The sequence below is a fragment of the Bidens hawaiensis genome, unplaced genomic scaffold (assembly GCF_021521415.1).
Source record: "Bidens hawaiensis isolate Kalapana, Puna unplaced genomic scaffold, B.hawaiensis_p1.1 tig00039967_1, whole genome shotgun sequence".
NCBI lineage: Eukaryota > Viridiplantae > Streptophyta > Magnoliopsida > Asterales > Asteraceae > Bidens > Bidens hawaiensis.
The window spans coordinates 61,962-68,990 of record NW_027497030.1 but is presented as its reverse complement, the minus strand read 5'-3'; the positions used below and the strand labels follow the sequence as shown (position 1 = coordinate 68,990).

The window sequence follows — 7,029 nt, the reverse complement described above, 5'->3', positions numbered from 1 at the left end:
TAACCATTCCTTAAAAACGGCCTTGCATTGGGCTATAGCATTTGGAGGGAGTTTTGCAATAATCTCCAGCATTAATACCATAATCGGAAGGGACGATATAGTCATTTTGATCTAAACAATGTAGTTTGGAAAAAAAGACAAATCATGTTTAGTTTAACATGTATAAATTACTACATAGAAAGATAACAAAATATATTTAGTAATTATAATAACTAAAGAGAGTTTTCTTGCGTATATAAAAGAGATAAAAATGGACGTTTAAAAATACCCATCGGGTATACCTGGCCAAAACCCGTCAAGTTTGTAGCGACTTTTGACAAAATAACTATTTAATCAAAATTCCACTAAAGAAAAAGAAAATCAATATAAAGAAGTGCATTTAAAAAAAAAACACAAAGGTATATTAAATGGTTGTAGTTTTTATCATCAAATGGTTGTAGTTTTAGATTATCAGTACATGGGCGGATCCAAGGGTAAATGAGGGTAGGCAAATGCCCGTCCAACCTATGTTTTTAGTGTAGTTAATAGCCCGATCTTCTTGTTTAAGTCAAAGTGCCCGCCCTCCGGTTAACGGATATGTCTCTCACTAAGTATAAAAGTGTGAAGTGAAGGAGGAGGAATGAGTTTACAGAAATAGTGTATAGGAGGAAGGAAGCAGAAACGGAAGGAGATAAAAAAAAATTGAAGTTATTTTAATTCTTCATATTTACTTGTCTTTTACTATTTTCGAAACAAACACATGTTTTGTATTTTTGTGAAATCTTATTTTTCATAATGATTCATATTAAAGTAAAGCTAGTAACATCCGTCGTTAGTTTTTTAATTAACAATTATAATTATTATTGGTTTAATTTTAAAAAATGTATCTAAGTTAATATTCTTATAAATTGTCTAAGATATGTTGAGTTTAACAATTTTATTTATCCTTTATATATATATATATATATTATATTGTTTTAATTGTTAAATTTTATTTAATAAAAGACGTTTATCATTAAGTAAAAATAAATTATAATTTTGATTAATCTCAATAATAAGAAATATAAATTATCTACATAAATTATTTAATTAACACTAATATCTATTATGTTTAATTTCTAGGGTTTATGAAATTCAAATCAAACAAATAAGATAAATTAGTAATTTTATTTAATAAACTGGGTTGAAATTCAGTATCGTACATAACAATTTTCCTTTCCCTTCCCCAACCCATTTAATTGTCTCTACATAGATCACAAACTACTCTAACTAAAAACCCTCAACAGAGATCTGAACACGCTTCAAACAAATTAGAGGATGCCCCGACGTCTTGGCCACCATTCAATCGCAACCACTCAAACACCTTCAGCCATGGTGAAATCCCCAATTTGATTTTTTTCTAGTTATGATTTATTTTTAATTGTCCAGATTGTTTTGATTTAGGGGTTAGATTGTACAAATCGGCTTATGTTGGTTTTATGATAACTGGGTTAGATTGTATCTTCTGTCTATTAATAAATAAGTGTGATTAAATTCAATAATTAAGCTTTGGTAGTCGATTTGTTACTACCCTGACAACAATTTAACTTTTAATTTCCAGTGAGCGCTATTGAAGATCGATCGTGACCTAGGTCTCTGCATAAATGGGAATTATATAAGAATTCGCATTCACAGTTGCTTGCTAGTTGGCTCCTTGATAATCCTCAAATTTCACGATTGAACGAAATTTAGGCTTTCAAATTATGATACCTCTTCGAGACCTCCTGCCATTCCTTCTATCTTGAAGGTATCTACAATTTTCCCTATATATATATTTTTTATTTTTACAATTTTAGTGTTCTTTTATTCTGATTCATGATTTTTTATATTAGAGATGTTATATATATATATATATATATATATATATATATATAAAATTGCAGTTCACTATTGGAATTTTTTTATTAATATTTTTATGCACTTGATTTTCTTCTAAAACCTTTGCAGAGGAGTGTATTTTTAACATTTATTGTTTACATTAGATTTTGTGGTCATTGTCATGAAGTATGTAGCAAGAAGGAAAGAAAAATGGGTCAACCCAAAATACTTTTAGTCTAAAATCATCAAACTTATTGCAATTACTCTTTTGAGCCAAGTTCTTTTTTTCTTTCTGACCCGTTAGAGATGACTCATAACACAAAATCGTACCTTCCATTATAAACGTATCGAAACTTCCAAATCCTCTTCAATGGCTAATACTTAAATAGTTTAGATGACTCATCATTGTTAGTAAACGAGTTAAAAATAGCATTTTCAGTACATGGGTCAAAGTTGTCAATTTTAGTTAACGTGTCAAAATTATATTGTTTAGTAAATGGGTGAGAATTATCATTTTTGAGTTAACGGGTCCAAATCATATTGTTTCGCTTAAGTTCATGAAAATTATATTGTTTCGCTCAATTATATTTATTAATGTTGGTACATGTGTGTTCAGTTAAGTTCATGAACCGTTCTTATATTGTAAGCGAACGTACATAAATGAACACGAACAAGAAAACTCCGTTCGTTGAATTGTTCATGTTCGATCGTTTGTTCGGCTAAAGTTAAATGTGGGTGTTATTGTTTTGCTGGTTGCAGTTAAATAAGGGCTTGAAGGGTGGGAATGTTGCTGAAAATGTAGTCATACACAACCAAGCAAATAAGGAGGTAGAATTTTATCCTTTCATAAATTTGTTCATTTTATATTTACATCACATAATATTAGTTTCGTGCATTATGTTTTGTAGGTTGCAATTATTTGTAATCATCAACGTAGTGTTTCAAAGTCTCATAGTGCACAAATGACGAGATTGAATGAGAAAATTGAAGAATTAAAGGTTACTCTTTGTTACCTTTCCTTAACTATAATCTATGTTATATTTATTTCTTTATGTAAACATGTTATATTTTTTTTGTTATTATTTCACTGTAGGGTGTTTTAGAAGAATTGGAAACTGATTTGGCTCGTGCAAAGAAAGGGAAACCGCCATTTAAGGGTTCTGATGGAAAGATAAAGAGGAATATGAACCCTGAAGCGTAATGCCACTAAACTTTTTCGATCATAATTGCATATAATAGTAATTGCAATTTATGATATTAATTATCTTGAAAATGACGTATAAGTTAATCCAAAGAATCATACTATGTATTTATTGTTGCAGGATGATGACGAAGCTGATACAGTCGGCTGTTGCACATTGAAAGTAGAAAATGTTGAACCACAGCCTCTAAACATCCTGAAGGCATGGTTTTTTTTTTCATATTATAACTTTAACAGAATTACATAACTTGATTTTTTCTAAAAATATAGTTAAAAAATAACTAATGTTGTATGTTTTGATGCCAGTTTGACTTTCTTGGTAAAGATTCCATACGATACCAGAACGAGGTTGAAGACGAGCTTCCGGTATTTAAAGCAATTCAACAGTTTCGAATAGGTCAGTTGACTTCATGTTGACTTTTTTCATTAGATTATTTCAAACTCTTTTATTTTTACTGAATTATAAATGAACAGGAAAGAAGGGTAATGAAGATCTTTTTGACAAGCTGGATACGAGTACGTTAAATGCTCATTTAAAGACACTTATGCCTGAGCTTACAGCTAAAGTTTTCCGTACATATAATGCATCCATCACATTGGATGAAATGGTAACATGCATATAATAATAATAATAATAATAATAATAATAATAATAATAATAATAATAATAATAATAATAATAATAGAGTTATGTCTTGGCCTGTAAACGAACCGAACAGTTCATTGGATGTTAGGTTGGTGTACAGCCCTAATAATACTAATTAGTTTTATGAAGTTCTAATACGTGCCATGAATAATTTTCCTGCAGAAATCACAAGTTACGACTTTATTTGGGGCAGATTCACTTAAGTCTAAAGGATACACAGGGCAAAAGTTAAGATGGCTATATTCGATACTGGAATTCGTTCAGATCATTCACATTTTCGCAACATTAAGGTTTTATTATCTTCATAAATTGGTTAAATTTGCAAGATTTATATAGTAAGAATCTGATATTATGTTTTTACAATAGAACGCACTAATTGGACCAATGAAGATACTTCAAATGATAATATTGGACATGGTACGTTTGTTGCTGGAGTGATTGCTGGTGAAGATGTAGAATGTCTCGGTTTTGCTGGGTATTATGGATTTCTTTCACTATCTTTATTAGCTGGAATCTAAGGTATGGTTTCTTAACTAATCATTTATATTGTGCAGTTTATATTATTTGTGTGTGCATTGGCGAAGTTTAATTGAGGCCCGAGGAATACCAATATTAATATATAGTTACTTTTATGGGCAGAATTTGTGTCTATTTTATATTGTTTAATTACATTTATTTTGCAAAAATGTTCTGTTATCAAATAATTACGCTATAATAAAAACATTAAATACAAAACAATCTATCAAACAAATGAAACACATAAACCGATATAGCTAAATATTAAACATATTAACACATACCAAACTAAAACATATAAAACATAATAATGTAGGTTATTTCATAAAAATTTTATAAAGTATGAGCAATTATAAAACAAATAAAGTACATAACTTTGAAAGTACTTCTGAGAGTAGATGCAAAATTCTTCAAGCTTTCACGGAGAGAACTTGAAGTAATCTGAGAATGTAAGACATGCTTATAGTTTAAAATGATTTGTAGGGGATTAAACCAAAGAATGCAATTACAATATAAAACATATAAGAAAATTTTATAGCTGATTAGTAAAATAGTAAACACATTGCATACCTATCAATGTAAGAACTTGTTGAAAACTGTGAATTTAGAGTGAAAATCGAAATTCTGATAGTTGAAGCAGATCAAAAAGGGAGGTTAGAGTACCTTCTTTATATTGAAGCACTACACCCATCAAATAAAAAGGAAACCACGTTTCAAGTAACTGTTGTGTTAACATGTAACTTTATTTATATTATTAAAACTTCAACTTAGAAATACAAGTTATTTTTATTTACGGTATTTCATAAATATATTTAGTTATTAACTTAATATGTAAAAATAATGAACTCATTAAAGTATGTTTAATTTAAAACATATTCAAAATATATGTAACATGTAATAATTCTTATTATTAAATTTCAAGTAACAAACACATGTTACCTTCCTTATATTGAAGCACCACACCCAACAAAAAAAAGGAAACCACGTTTCAATTTCAAGTAACTGTTGTGTTAACATGTAACTATTTATTTATATTATTAAAACTTCAACTATGAAATACAAGTTATTTTTATTACCTGAATTTCATATATTTAGTTATTAACTTATATGTAAAAATAATGGACTCACTAAAGTATGTTTAATTTAAAACATATTCAAAATATATGTAACATGTAATAATTCTTATAATAAAAAAAGAATATATAAATTGCATACCTATCACTGGAAAAACTTGTTAAAAACTGCTAATTAGGAGTGTGATAATCCTAGTTCGAGAGTTGAAGAAGATGATATAGGTGGTTAGATTGACCTGCCATATATTAAAGCAACACACCCATCAAAAAAAAGGAACCCACGTTTGTTTGAAGTAACTGTTAACATAGATTATATTTAATTTTGTATTTAACATTCAAGTAACAAATAAGTTATCTATTTACCTTTTTTATGTATTTATATTTAATTAAAGTTCAAGTAATAAGCATAAGTTATATATTTACCTTTTTTATATATTTTATGTAGCTTCTGGATTAATTTTAAAAATATTTACATATATTTTTATAAGTATCTAAGTTATATATGTCCAAAAATTGGTGTTGATAGTGTTTTTATAGTTAAACATAAGTTTAAAATAAAACCTAAATGTAACATATTGTGTAATATCGTAATCATACTTATCAACCCATGATCTCATAACCTCGTAGCATTTTTGCTTAGAAGTAGGAGAAAATGTAAAGATATAATTTGATTTTATTTTACTTTAACTTGTACACGTATCTATATTATATTTACCTTCACTTCAGCATAAATTCATATTCATATTTTATTTTTCGTATTTATTAGGTGTTACATAAATTTTTATAAATGGTTTAAGGCTTTGAGGGAAAGCTGTTAAGAAAATGGTTGACAAGAATGCATTGGCAAACAATTTATTTGCAAAAAGGGTCTTGAATTTCTCAAGTTATGATACATAAAGGGCTATTTCAGATAATTTCCGTTTTTAATAGTGGTCATTTTGCAAGGTACATCTTCAAAGTGTATTATATATTTAAACTTTAACAAAAGGGGCTTGTTTTGATTTTTTAGCATTTTATAAAATGAAATATCTAATCAATGAACGTTTAAATCTTGCATGAGGTTGCAAGATTTAAGATACCATGCCTTAATTGTATAACTCTTGCAATCAACAATGACAATTCCCTAGAACATGAACATGTTTTTACGAAATTAACAGTTTAGAATGTTAGTTTTTTGTTTTTGCATGATGTTTATAATGAACATAATATCCTCAACATTCATTAAAATTAAGATAAGATACTAAAGTTAACAATATTTCTTTTTTAATATTTAATAAAAGAACAAAGAAATACCCTCAATATTCATTAAAATTAAGATAACATACTAAAGTTAACAAAAACAAACATGATAAAACATAATTTAAAGCTAAACAAAAGTTAATTTAAAAGATTGAGAGTTAGCATGAGTAAAGCTAAAAAACAAAGAACATTCATTAAAATAAAGATAACATACCAAAGATAACAAAAGCAAACATACAAAACATAATTTAAAGCTTAACAAAACTGAACTTAGTAGATCTAAGAGTTAACATGAGTAACTCGGTTACGCTTCTGGACGGAGACACGGGGTTTTTTTTATTTTCATATTGGGGTTTAAACCCGGCCCAGGTTGATCATGTAGGTCATCAGCATCTTGATTGTCGTCAGAGTCATCAACATTAATAACATCACTCCAGCACCATTCTGAAAGGTTTTTGAGTCTCTTGGCCTTTTTTTCAAACCCTTGAAACTGTATAGTCAACATTTTTTCAAATCAG

General features: G+C 28.1%; 1 long non-coding RNA gene and 1 pseudogene across 2 annotated transcripts; both read left to right on the top strand.

Annotated features, from left to right (window-relative positions):
- Positions 1-2,504: 2,504 nt before the first annotated feature.
- On the top strand, positions 2,505-2,988 carry LOC143591654 (uncharacterized). Its single transcript, XR_013145732.1, has 3 exons — positions 2,505-2,664; positions 2,745-2,834; positions 2,930-2,988. It is a non-coding gene; the product is annotated as an uncharacterized LOC143591654 (long non-coding RNA).
- Positions 2,989-3,140: 152 nt separating this feature from the next.
- LOC143591650 (DNA topoisomerase 1 pseudogene) lies at positions 3,141-3,660 on the top strand (annotated as a pseudogene). The gene is made up of 3 exons (XR_013145731.1): positions 3,141-3,239; positions 3,344-3,434; positions 3,512-3,660. The product of XR_013145731.1 is annotated as a DNA topoisomerase 1 pseudogene (transcript).
- The last annotated feature ends 3,369 nt before the right edge of the window (positions 3,661-7,029 follow it).